General features: G+C 38.1%; 1 protein-coding gene across 6 annotated transcripts in view; it reads left to right on the top strand.

The window, feature by feature from the left end:
• The window catches only part of ZBTB20 (zinc finger and BTB domain containing 20), an 853,596-nt gene that overhangs the window by 423,822 nt on the left and 416,266 nt on the right, over positions 1-13,508 (top strand). For all 6 annotated transcript variants that reach the window (XM_014546952.1, XM_014546953.1, XM_014546954.1 and 3 more), the window contains one exon: positions 2,762-2,811. The gene's annotated coding sequence lies outside the window, so the exon portion shown is untranslated. The remainder of the gene's footprint in view (positions 1-2,761; positions 2,812-13,508) is intronic.

Below are 13,508 nucleotides of genomic sequence, written 5' to 3'. Positions count from 1 at the left end.
TCAGACTGTTGAAAGGGAGTTAGTTAATATCCATGGCCATTTCTAGTTGCCCTAGGCTGCAGCAAAACATCCCATAATTGCCAGTGCCTTAACTGGCTTCAAAACAGGCGTTTGTGACCCTCCATGACATAGTACATTTTCCAGGTCATATAAGACTAAAATTATTCTGAGGTGTTTAATGCTGACTTGGTTTTTACTTATTTTATGAAAAATCAACATCATTTAAAGTATGAAATGAATTTTAAAATAGAAAGAGGATAAGGAAGACAGCTGTGTGTGTGTATGTGTTTTCATTTGAAATGTATCCTGATGTAACATTTATGTAAAAACGCCGGTTATATAAACCCTGTCTTTGGGGGCTGTACAAAGCTCTAATATTTTGATTTGTTTTTCCTCCTGACAAAGTATATTCAAACCCAAAGTCATAATTAAAGAGAAAACATCTAGAAGCTATAGAGACACTTACTTCAAACTTCCTATAGACTCCATCCCCTAAGCAGTAGTTCAGTTGAAGAGACTGTAGTTTCTGGAGTTCTCATTTAGAACTTTCTGTCACACGATTCCCTGGAACACCGTTTGATTCATTGTACTGCCTTTAAGTCCCCTATGTATAATAAACATTGTTATCTCTCTCTCTCCCTTTGTAGCTCTTTACTCCTTTCCCACACCCCCAACTTTTTCATTGAAGCAACTCCCTCCCCAGTTTAAATAGGAACACCGTGAGATTTGTATGAGATTGATCAGTCTTCCTTCTCAGGTTTAATATTTTGTTTCGCTTAACTGATGTCCTCTGGGAACCAAGGGAGGTTGGAGGAATTTTTTATTTTGTTTTGTTCTTCCTTTTTAGTTCTGAATGGTTATAAAATGTCTTTGAGTAAAACATCTTTGAACATTTTTTCCTGTCCCAGTTTGTCAAAATAGCTTCCATTTTCATCTTGGTGGATTTTTAGTCTCTCTGAACCATCGTCAGGACAAAATTGGCCTTTCAATATCCAATGGGGGCCAGCAAATGCATTTCAGCCCCCATTTTCAGTTGTAACCATGGCCCTGGGAACATATAGGCTACTTGTGTTTTTTCATTTGCACTTTGGGATCCAGGCTTAGGAAGGACTGGCAGGCCTAGGCTATTTCCTGGACATGCAAGACTTTAGGGAGAGTTTTAAGTATTTTCCAATTTTTCAAAAGTCCTTCACAACTATTTCAACCTTGCTTCGAGTTGCTGTTGGCAGTAGTAATAGATACTTTTAAATGTTGCAACAAGAACCTCAGTCACTGACTCACCCTCTCAAACAGAATCACTCTAGTTGTGCCTGGCACATAGTAGCTGCTTCACAGATATTTTACCATGTTTTGGTGAGCTGGTCCCTTCCCTCCTAGTGCTTATGCAGGTAAGCAGTAAGCCATGTGAGTAACCCAGGGGTAAGATGAAAGAGAATACAGAGCTCTTCAAGCTTCAGAAATGGACAGATCGTTTTATAAGAAAGCCCTTATTGTCCTGTCTTTGTCTTTGTAAAAGTAGCAAATTGCAGAAGGTAATTTTTTATTTTTTATAGAGGTCCTCTGTGCTGCATAGACCATTGGATCATTTAAAAAGCATAATTTTTGGCAAGCTACTTTGGTGATCTTCATTAAGTTTCATATGCAGATGTATTAGGGACTTATGATTCTGGGTCTCAAATAATTCCCTTTGCATTCTGCCACAGGGTCCTTTGAATCTTGGCTTTTCTCATTTTCTCTGGTCACTTATATTTTAGACTTTTTATTTATATAGGTCCTAGGATGAAGACTATAGACAAATTTCATATGGAGTTCTTCTTTCATATAGTGTTTCATTACTTATAGCACAATAATTCCTGATCTTTATGAGTCAATTTTGGCTTAAATTAGTTATGCTGGTTATTATCAAGGCTTCATTCTGGTGGTGATGTTGGGGGTGGGAGGTGATCTCTGGTAAGAACCACCTATGGCTTCTAAATTATACAGCAGTGAAAAGACAAGCATGTGGAGTTATTGACAGACTGCTGATTGTTAGGCAAGCAATTTTTAAAGTGCAGATTATATAATATTTGGGGATTTTGTTGCTCCACAGTAGAAGCTTTTTAAATGTTAATTTGGGGTTTGTTTTGTTGCTCTGTGACTTAGCATAAAAGGTTTTGGTTTGAAAAGGTTTCAGTTCACTCATTCCTTTTATGTTACAGGACTAGGAATATAATACTATACATTTACTCATGAAGGAGTATAAGACCAGTAACAAACAACTCATGAAGCCAGGGGTAAATAATCCATAGTTTGTTCTCCAACCACTGCCACAATATTTATATCCAGAACACAAGTAACAAACAACCAAAAACAAGGAAAAACCAGTTTGTTGTTATTTATAAAATGTTTAACCAAAAGTACAGTAAAGTTCAAATGGAGCTGCAAATCCTGGTGGTTCACAATGGTTTGATTTATTTTTTTAAACAGACCATGGATAATTAACCATAAAACATAATTTTCTCAACACAAGTCACAGTGAATTGCAGAAATGGGCAACAAGTCAGTCACAACCGGTTGGAGCCCTTAAACATGCAGGCAGTTACAGACGCCACTTTCTCATGCAGAGTTGTATTTTCGTTCTCAAAGGGAGGCATCCTTTACTTTATATAGTATCATCAAGTCAGCGTCCCAAAGGGAGAAGCAAATGGGTTATTTTCTATGAACACTATGTTGCCATACCTTTATTAAATGCCTAGTATTTATGATTCTCTTTTCATTTCAGGATGTTTCACCATCACTGACTGAGTATTCCTCACAAGACATTGCTGCCTGGTAAGTCACTTCCATTATCTCTAAATGGCCGTCCAAAATATTGTAAAAACAGGTAAAGGCGTGGCAAGTCCACCACAAGCATAGAATTTGAGCAGAATATATTTTGACCTTGGCAGAGGGTATATATTTCATATCCTGTTTATTCATTTGAAATGCCAGCATTTAGAATGGTGAGAAACTATGACCCCAAGAACCTATTATCACAGATTTTGAAAAACATTTTACAATGATTCTGCCACACAGAGGTGGAAGTACCCAAAGGATTTGTTTGGAAGACTCTTCAAAGATATACAGTATATTTTTGCAAAGGTGACACCTGTGTGGAAAGAGAGGGTGATGCGGCGAAGTTGGTGCTGACATTTCCCATGTGGAACATTGGATGGCTTGGCATTAAGCAAACAAACACAAAACCTCTCCAAACCTATTTTGTGATGCTTTGAAATACCTGTTATTATTCTGTGACATGCTGAAAATGTGAATTGTGCTTGCTTCATTTGGATCAATCTTAAATTCAGACATGACTGCTCTTATTTATGCACAGCGACAAACAGCAGGGGAACATGTCCTTTCGGAACTGACACCCCTTGCCCCTGCCTTTAGCAGTGAAGTAAAAGGACCAAGACCAGGGCTGCAAGTGAGCCTTAGTCTGAAACTGAGGTCTCTATGTCTTTTTGTGAAGTTTCTAAAAGGTTGGTTTTGTGGCCTTCTGGAATTGTGGAGATTTCAGTGTCTGGAAGGAGGGTGCAGGTCAGGACTGAAGGTATATTGGTAGATCATTGTGTAGTCAGTCAGAGCCTGAAAGAGCCGAGTTTGCTGGAGGTTGGCCTGCAGTGAAATGCACTGGTGAATACACTGAACACAGAGGATCAGAGAAGTGGTGACTTGCCTGGCATCTTGCAGAATTCCTCCTGGCTCCAGCTTGGCCTGTTTAGTCATGAACATCATATTCATCCAAACCGTTAAAAGTGGCACTCTTGACTTCACTTTATATGAATGTGCATAAAATGAGGAAAATAATATCTTGGGGTAATAAAGATAGCTTTCTAACAGGGACTTTCCATATCCATTGCACAGAATCCATAGTTGTCACGGTATTACTGTCTCTAATTGTGTTGCACATCTATCTGCTTCTCTGAACTTGAAGGCCACAAGCCTTTAGGATTGTACCTCGCCCTCCCTCCACACTCCCACTCCCACTCTTACTTGCTGCACTGCCCCAAAAGAAACATATCAGTGCAAGTGTTAGCAGCTCAGGAAACAGGCTTATTGGTAATTTTAATTTGTGGCTACCATTACATTCGTTGCAAAATGATCTCATCACAAAATGACCTGAATTTCACACTCTTTCTGGCTTGCAAAGAAGCCAGGTCCTCCCCTATTTCTATCCAACACACAGAAAGCCCTTTATGTCTATGATCAGATAAATTTGGTACTGACGTTTCTTTTCCTGTGGGTGTACTTCCCTTCTAGGTATGAAGATTTAAACTCTCAGGGCAGTGCTGTGTGTTTGCAGTTTCTCTGTTTTAGTAGATGAAAAGCTCCTTGGGAAAGGAGAGCACATCTTACCCACTAATGAATAAATATTTATTTTCATTTTAAAATGATACATGCTCATTAAAAATAATTTGGAAAAACACATAAGAGTAAAATGAAGAAAAATTAAAGCAATTATTTCTATAATTTAAATCCAATCATTAATAACCATTTGATATATTTATTTCCTTACTCTCATTTTCCCCTGAGGACATATTTTTAAAAACACACTGTAATCATGCTTTCTATATCATTTTTTGTCTTGCTTTCAAAAGTTAACCTAAGAATTCTACATGTAATTACACAGTTTTTATAAATATCATTTTAAATCAACATATACTATCCATGAAGAGCAATAGCAATGTCCAGTAATAGCATGTTTTGGTTTTTGTCTTATTTTTTTACTTATTACATTTCCACAATATCTTGCATATAAAGAGTAAATGAATCAAGCAATAAATAATGAGTAAATGAATGAATGTTCAAATTGGTATATATTTCTTAAATTTTTATAATGAAAATATTTAAACACATTAATTTGTCTGCATTGAACTCCATCAATGTACCTATCACCCAGCTTGCACAATGATTAACTCATGATCTATCATTTCCCGTGCTACTACCGTGTTATGTTGAAGCAAACCCCAGACAACATAACATTTAATCCATCAATATTTTAGGCCCATCAGGACTTTTTAATATGTTAATGTTAAAAACATTTAGATAAATAGTTGTAATCATTGTATTAGGAGTATTTTTCTTTTGCATATACTCTCATCATATATTCTGAAATGTAACAATTGATCATAAAATCTCATTAGTGTGTTTCATAATATTCTTCAGCATATCTGTAAGTCAAAGGGCAGTTTGGTTTACTAGAGAGACATTTTACAGATTTGGCTAGGTTTCCTGGAGGAACTATTATGTTGGGGAGAGGGGACACTTTCTTTACTTGATTTAAATTTAGGATGATAATTTGCATGCCAGATCTGTGCAGCATTGATTATATTCATTATTAGATGTATGATGTGTTATCTGGAGTGAAAGGAAAACATAGTCTTTGACTACCTAGAAATGCAGTGTGGCTTCAGGCAACCCATACTAGATAAATATGGTGAACTTACTCCAACCAAATGTAACACTGGATTTTAAAGTTTATAATTTTTAAAGATTTCTAGGTAGAAATGGAAGATTCCTTCCTAACTGAGAACTTAGGAAGTCTGAAAAGGGAGGAATTATATATTAATAGTCTGGATAAATTTTTTAAGTGCTGTGTTTCAGAAGTGGAAGTGGAGGGATATAGTGTATTGCAGGACAAAGGTCCTTTTCTATGTGCCTGTATGTATTGCTTTAGTTTTTCCTAAGAATATTTTAAGAACCCTCTATGAGCCAGAGCCCCACAGATGAGGAATGCTCTATGCAAGTTGGGCTCTCCATAGAGACCCTACAGTTGGGGTTTTGTCCTGCCCCTCTGTCTTTAAATTGTAGATCAGGGACCCTCAGTCAGTAGCAGTGTGTTGTCCAACAGGTGTATTCCACTCATCAGAAATTCAGGATGTGAATAACTATGTAACATACTGCATCAGTATAAACTGAATTTATGTGTTACTCAGGTCTATTTAATCTTGGGAACACATTTTCCATTGGCCTCGAAAGTGAGTAGCTAGAATATTGATGTGTCTAACCCTTAGGGAAGAAAAAAAAAGGAGCTTCTGCATCACACTAAATCTATAGAAAAATATGAGGTTTACAGTAGAGACACACACAAAATATTTCCAGCCAAATTTGGTAGAGGCACGCACATGGGGGCGGCGGGGGTGGGGGGAGCAAAGAAATAACATAAGCAATAAACTATCCCAAGCAAACAGAAAGCATCTGTAAAATTTGCCATACTGGATGGTATAAACAATGCAAAATCTTTCTTTCTGTTTTTGTTGTTGTTGTTTGTTTGTTTGTTTTTGGTCCTCTCAGCCTTCTGCTTCTCATTTACCCTGATCTGGCATTATCATAATTAAAAAGTCCTCAAAGGTCAGGAATGAATCTAATGTTTGACACTGAGGCAGGCATTCAAAGAAAAGATAGGAGGTAGGAACTAGCCACTATCATATTTTAAAGCTCTAAGGATATTTTACCATAACCTATAATACCCATGTTTTAAAGCAGGTGATCTTTCCATCATTAATTTAAGATTGATATCTACAACACAAATCTGAAATAAAGGCATGAGTCTTTACTTCTTCCTGCATTCTTTTCTTACATGTGGTTTTGAATTATGTAGTTTATATCATATAAACCTAAAATATAAACTGTCTTTTAAAGAGAATAATAAGTTTACCCATGGTTCTTTCTAGCTAATGTATTCTACATTACACCCAAGTGAACTATCAGTGCCTCATCATGATAATAGCTATACTACTACTACTAATTATTATTAATGATAGTATTTGCTTCTTGGGTATCTGTATGGCATTTCTTTATGTTTTTAGTCTTTGGATCTGGTGTTTGTGCAATTGTTGTTACATTTGTGACCTTATGTATTCTCAAGCTATAAGACAACATTTTTTTGGAATAAAGTAGTATTCCATATCTTCTACCCCCTTTTCCCTCCTTAGTCAAGTTTAGAATCATGGTTGGATAATTCTCCTTATATAGAGCAGGGAATCCTTCGCCAAATACCACCATTAAGCCAAGATTTTCATTCTAGACCTAAAGAAAAAGAAAATTGAAAAAGAAAAAATGGTTTGTTCATATCATCACATCCATGTTCCATAAAGTTGGCATATTTTCTGGATAAACTTTGTTGGACATGTGACACACCATCACATACAACTATTATAAAGATGGGAATTTTGGACTCTCTTACTGCGATAACTTTTATTATTCTGTTTCACCGGAAGTTGTGAGGGAAGGATGAAAGCTCCATTCAAGGCAAAGCTACTCCATGAGATGGTTTTGGAGCCAGCTCAGTAAGGTTTTACCTTGGAAATGCTTAGGAAAAGTCTTCATTTTGCCCGCCCCCGCCACCCACCCTGCACTAGATAGTGCACAAAGGCTCTGATATAAAGAACATACTTTGGATATGGTCTTCTCTTTTGGGGACTGCTCCATTAGCAAACTATGCTAGGCTCCACAGAGAATTGGTTCTGTTTGTCCTATCCTACTCTATGAAATATTGTTAATGTGCTGTTGATGTATACTTTTGGTCAAACATAATTTGCTTTCTGGGTTTTTGATGACCACTCTGTAAATCAACCATATATTTATGGTGTGGGGCTCTATAACCTCTGAAAATACTAAGATTAAAGATTTTTATAGTTCATTATTTAAAGACATTTTAGCCCTTAACTCTTTCTTGCTCTTTGTTGCCAAACAAGCTGATTGGTTAATTATGTCTTTGTTTATTTTTATTGTTGTTGCTGTACACATTACACATAAAACAGGAAAGAGGAAAGGCTGTTTGTAAGAGGTAATTATAATGGCAAAATTGTACTTTCTCTAACTGTTCTCATTTTCTAATGTTTGATTACATCAAGTCCTGCACTCTAAAAGTATGTTTTTGTTTTTCTAGAAAAATGATGGAGGAGAAAGATAAATGTGGTTCTATAAAGTGATGTCAAGCACAACCTGGCACAACTACAAATATCAATATTTCATTCAAACCCTATTCCTCCACTCCTGGAGGACTTTGATTTCTGGCCATCCTTTGATAATAAGGATCCAGAGCAAGGCAAAAAAAAAACCAAAAAAAAACACCCAGAGACTATTTTTGAGACCCTTGGAGGTCTAATCTTTTATGAGGACATGATGCGTTGAGTGGATTCTTAGAAGCCTGAGTTAATTCTGGAATGGCTTATATAGCCCTGGGTAGAATCAGAATTCACAGTTTTCTGCAGATCAAATAAAAAACCCAGAGGCTTAGTGAATCTTTAAGATTTCCTCCAGGTCATTCTTTCAACAAACTTTTGTCCATGCCTTCTATGTGACAAGTAAATGTAAACCCATTAATTTTACTTTCTAATTCATTTTACTTACTTATTTTTTAAAAGATAGGACAGATCTCTTTTTAGATTTCTAAGGGCCTATGCACATTTGCATGTAACCAAAGTTCCGTCCCTTCCAGGAATTCTGGTTGTCAACCAGTGATCTTGCCTTTGTCTTTTCTCAGAGTTCTGCCTGTGGCGCCTGTCACTAGCAGTCAAATAAGGACAATTTTGCCATTCTCTCCTGCTGCTCTAATTTCTTTTTTAGTGCCGGTACAAGAATTTGTTATTCTTTATAATTCCCTTTGAAGTTAGAAATCCAAGGGGAATCTAAAACCGACCAGATGTTTCTGCTGCTGGAACGGGAAAAGAGTAAGGATTAAGTTTAACAAAAACTTGGTCTCTAGGAAAGAAAAAAATTATTTCAGATGGAAATCATCTTTAAATCCACTCATTTTCTACATATCTATTAGTTAATTTACATTTATTAATTTGTTGTAGAAAATATCATCTAGTGATTTACTCTGGGTAAAATCTATAAATTTTGTGAACAAATAGACTCATGTTGTGGCTTGTTCAAGCCTATTACCCTTTTGGAGTTTTAGTTCTATTGCTCTACATATTTTCCTCTCATGCTTTACAGTGAAGGTTTCTTGTTGTCATTGCTGCTGTTGTTGAATGATCGCTATCATGTCACTTCAGGCTGAGAGGCCCATTCTGCCTACTATCCAAGAGAGGGATGTCAGTGCAGCCTGCAGTTAGGGAGAGAAGAAAAGGAGAATTGCCAAAAATGCTTAGCCTTGCCCTGGCCAATTTGGCTCAGTGGATGGAGCGTCGGCCTACGGACTGAAGGGTCCCGGGTTCAATTCTGGTCAAGGGCATGTACCTTGGTTGCGGCTTAATCCCCAATAGGGGGTGTGCAGAAGGCAGCCAATCAATGATTCTCTCTTATCATTGATGTTTCTATCTCTCTCTCCCTCTTCCTTCCTCTCTGAAATTAATAAAAATATGTTAAAAAAATGCTTAGCCTTTATGGAATAGTTGAACCTCTTTCAAAATATGTAAATCAAAACAACAATAAGAGTAATGAAGACCTTCAGGGTAAATAAAGAAAAGTTTGTAGTCTTTCAAGGAATCAGATTATGTCAGAGACAGCATGAATAAGTAGAGTGTGATATAGATAAATTTAAATATAGTGAAAGGCAAAAGAGAAAAAGGTATAAGTGAGGTGACATTTGTGGGGTTTCTCAGACTGTGTTTCCAAGGCTTCAGGCCCTTATACAAGAGGGAAGAATCCTATCTAATAAAAGAGTAATATGCAAATTAACCATCACTCCGCGACAAAGATGGTGGCGCCCATAGCAGCTGGGCAGGACTCTGGCAGCATCACCCCGGCAACGTGAGCCCAGCAGACAAGCAGGGCCACAGGAAGCACCCAGCAAGGCCTGCTGGGCGGTGGTGGCAGCAACCCGCAGGCAGGCAAGCGGGGCCCGCAGGCAGCACCCAGCAGGGCCTGATGGGCGGTCGCCATGGCGACCCACAAGCAGGCAAGTGGGCCCACAGACAGCACCCAGCAGGGCCTTCTGGGTGGTGGTGGCGGTGACCAGCAAGCAGGCAAGTGGGCCCCCAGGCAGCACCCAACAGGGTCTGCTGGGCAGTGGCAGCAGCGACCTGAAGACTGGCAAGCGGGGCCTGCAGGCAGCACCCAGCAGGGCCTGCTAGTCGGTCTTTGCAGTGACCGGCGAGCAGGCAAGAGGGCCCGCAGGCAGCACCCAGCAGGGCCTGCTCACCCGTCCCCATGGTGTGAAGCAGGCAGGCCATGCAGAGAACCACGGGGAGTGAGCCCAAGACATCAGTAGCACATCCCCTGAGGGCTCCCGAATTAGAGAGGGTGCAGGTCGGGCTGAGGGACCTCCCTAGCCACCCTCCCCCCAACCCCTGTGCATGAATTCCGTGCACCGGGCCTCTAGTTAAAAATAAAATTGGAAAGTAGTGGGTCTATGTTGGGGATGCAGGAAAACCCTAAACTCACCTCCTTCCACAGATACATCTTATATGGTATACACTGACATATAGAGAATTCCTCCGAAATTTCAATTGAGGGCTTATATAACAGCTTCTGAACAATAAATGAGAGAGGGACCACATGAAGGTAGGAGAGACCCAACAGGACAACCTTCACTCTAGAATGATATAACTGAAACTCCCCTGTACAAACCTGCCTACTCTGGGGCACAGTGATAAAACAGCAATTTAAAGGGCACCCAGCAGATGATGACTAGGCTTATCATGGTCAACACTTCATAAGGTATTTAGAGGTCTAATTACTATGTGTATACCTTAAACATAATATTGTATGCCAACTATAATTTAAAAGATAAATTAAAAATAAAGGATACTCAGACTATATGTGAAAAAGTTTCATTTATTAACTCCAAAGCATCTTCCAAATATGTGAGGAAATACAGCAATTCTCTGGAAACTATGGAAACTCTCTAGGATCAGAGGTGCCAGGGAGCAGCATTGTTTACATTCACTTTCCACCTATATAGTGCGGGGTGGGATCTTGGTCCAAGCAGTCTATCCAGTCTACAAAGCTACCACATTTTGTCCTGGGCCACCTTGGCCAGCATCCACCCCATCTCCAGCCAGCCTGCCAGGGTGTACTCAGAGCTATGTGCCCTGGGACACCTCAGCTTTTGCCTGCCCCAGATTTCCCCAGTTGGCCTGCCAAAATATCCTCAGAGACATGAACCCTAGGACACCACACCCAGCACTCACTTCTTAGCCAGTTGATCCACCATTGTACCCTTGTCAGTGCACATACAGTTTATATAGATGTTGCTCCTCCACAAAACTACTTTCAAGATCAGGAAGGATAGCTGTTTTATCTAATTTATAGAACAAACACAAAAAGGCAAACAAAATGAAGAGACAAAGAAATATGTTCCAAATGAAAGAACTCCCTACCTCCAAGAAAACTCTTCAATGAAATGGAGAAAAGTAAAAATAAAAAATTTAAAGTAATAGTCAAAAGGATGCTCATTGAACTTGGGAAAAGAATAGAATATCACAGTGATAATTGTAACAAAATGTTAGAAAATATAAAAATGAACCAATCAGAGCTGAAGAATAAATACAATAATTAATTGTATTAAAATATCCTCAGAGACATGAACCCTGTGAAAAAAAATACACTAGAGGGAATCACATTAGATCAGTTAATACAGAAGAATGGATTAGTTACCTGAAAAGCAGAACAGTTGAAATCTCCTAATCAGAACAGCAAAAAGGTAAAAAGAATTGAAAAAACAAGGATAGTTTAAGGGCCCTTTGGGATAACATCAAGAATACTAACATTTGAATTATAGGAGTCCCAGAAGAAGAAGAGAAAGGAAGGGACAGACAATATTTGAAAACTACTGAAAACTTTCCGAACTTGGGGAAGGAAACATACAATTAGGTTCAGAAAGCACAGACTCCCACACAAGGTGAACCCAAAGAGATCCAAACCAACCCCCAAAGTTAGTAGAAGGACATAATAAAGATCAGAGTGGAAATAAGTGAAATCAAAACTAAAAAAAAAAAATAGAAAAGATCAATGAAACTATGAGCTGCTTTAAAAACAAAAGAAAACACACGCAAGCAAACTTGATAACCCTTTGGCCAAACTCATTAGTAAAAAAGGAGAGAGACCCAAATAAATAAAATCAGAAATGAAAGAGGAGAAGTTACAACTGACACTACAGACATACAAAGGATATAGGTATGTAACATATTGGACAACCTAGAAGGAATGGATACATTTATAAAAACATATAACCTTTTAAGACTGAATCAGCAAAAAGCAGAATATTTGAACCAGCGGTTCTCAATCTGTGGGTCGCGACCATTGGAAAACACATATAGCATATCAGATATTTACATTACAGTTCATAACAGTAGCAAAATTACAGTTATGAAATAGCAACGAAAATAATTTTATGGTTGGCGGTCACCACAACATGAGGAACTGTATTAAAGAGACGCGGCATTAGGAAGGTTGAGAACCAATGGATAGACCAATTACTAGGAACAAAATTGAATCAGTAATAAAAAAGAAAACAACTCCCCCAAATATTAAAGAACAGGATCAGCCAGCTTCACAAATAACTTCTACCCAAAATTTAAAGAAGAATTGATACATATACTTATCAAACAATTTCAAAAAATGGGAGAGAAAAAAAGTGCTTCCAAACTTATTGCATGAGGCCAGCAATAGCCTGATACCAAAATCAGACAAAGACACTACTAAAAAGAAAATTACAGACCATTATTCCTGACAAATATAAATGCAGACAGTCTCAACAAAGTGTTACCAAACCAAATTTAACAATACATTGAAAGGATCATATACTATGATCAGTTGGGGTTTATTCCAGGGATGCAAGGATGGTTCAATATCCACAAATCAATCAATGTGATCTACCACGTTAACACAATCAAAGATATAAATCATATGATTACCACATTAGATGCAGAAAGAGCATTTGACAAAATGCAACATTCATTTATGATTTTTTAAAAACTCTCAACAAAGAGGGTAGAGAGGGAATGTACCTCAATATAATAAAGGCTGTGTATGACAAATCCAGTTAACATCTTACTCTATGGTGAAAGCTAAAAGCTTTTCCTCTGAGATCAGGAACAAGACAAGGATGCCCACTCTCACCACTTTTATTAGCATAGTTTTGAAAGTCTTAATCGCAGCAATCAAAATAGGAAAGAAACAAAAGGCATCCAAATTGGAAAGGATGAAGTAAAACTGTCACTATTTGCAGGTGACATCATACTATATGTAGAAAAATGTAAAGACTTCATACAAAAAACTATTAGAATTAATAAATTTAGTAAAGCTTCAGGATACAAATTTATTATGTGTTTTTATAAACTAATAAACAATTATCACAAAGATAAATTATTATCTTATGTTTTTATAGACTAACTAGAGGCCCGGTGCACAAAAATTTGTGCAATCCGGGGGGTCCCTCAGCCTGGCCTGTGCCCTCTCACAGTCTGGGACCTCTCAGGGGATGACCACCTGCTGGTTTAGGCCTGCTCCCTGGGGAATTGGGCCTAAACTGGCAGTCAGTCAGACATCCCTCTAGCAGCCCGGGAGCCCTCGGGGGATGTCCACTTGCCAGC

The sequence above is a fragment of the Myotis brandtii genome, unplaced genomic scaffold (genome assembly GCF_000412655.1).
Source record: "Myotis brandtii unplaced genomic scaffold, ASM41265v1 scaffold46, whole genome shotgun sequence".
Classification (NCBI taxonomy): domain Eukaryota; kingdom Metazoa; phylum Chordata; class Mammalia; order Chiroptera; family Vespertilionidae; genus Myotis; species Myotis brandtii.
Note: the sequence above shows the minus strand (reverse complement) of the source record. Positions and strands in the feature narration are given on the sequence as shown.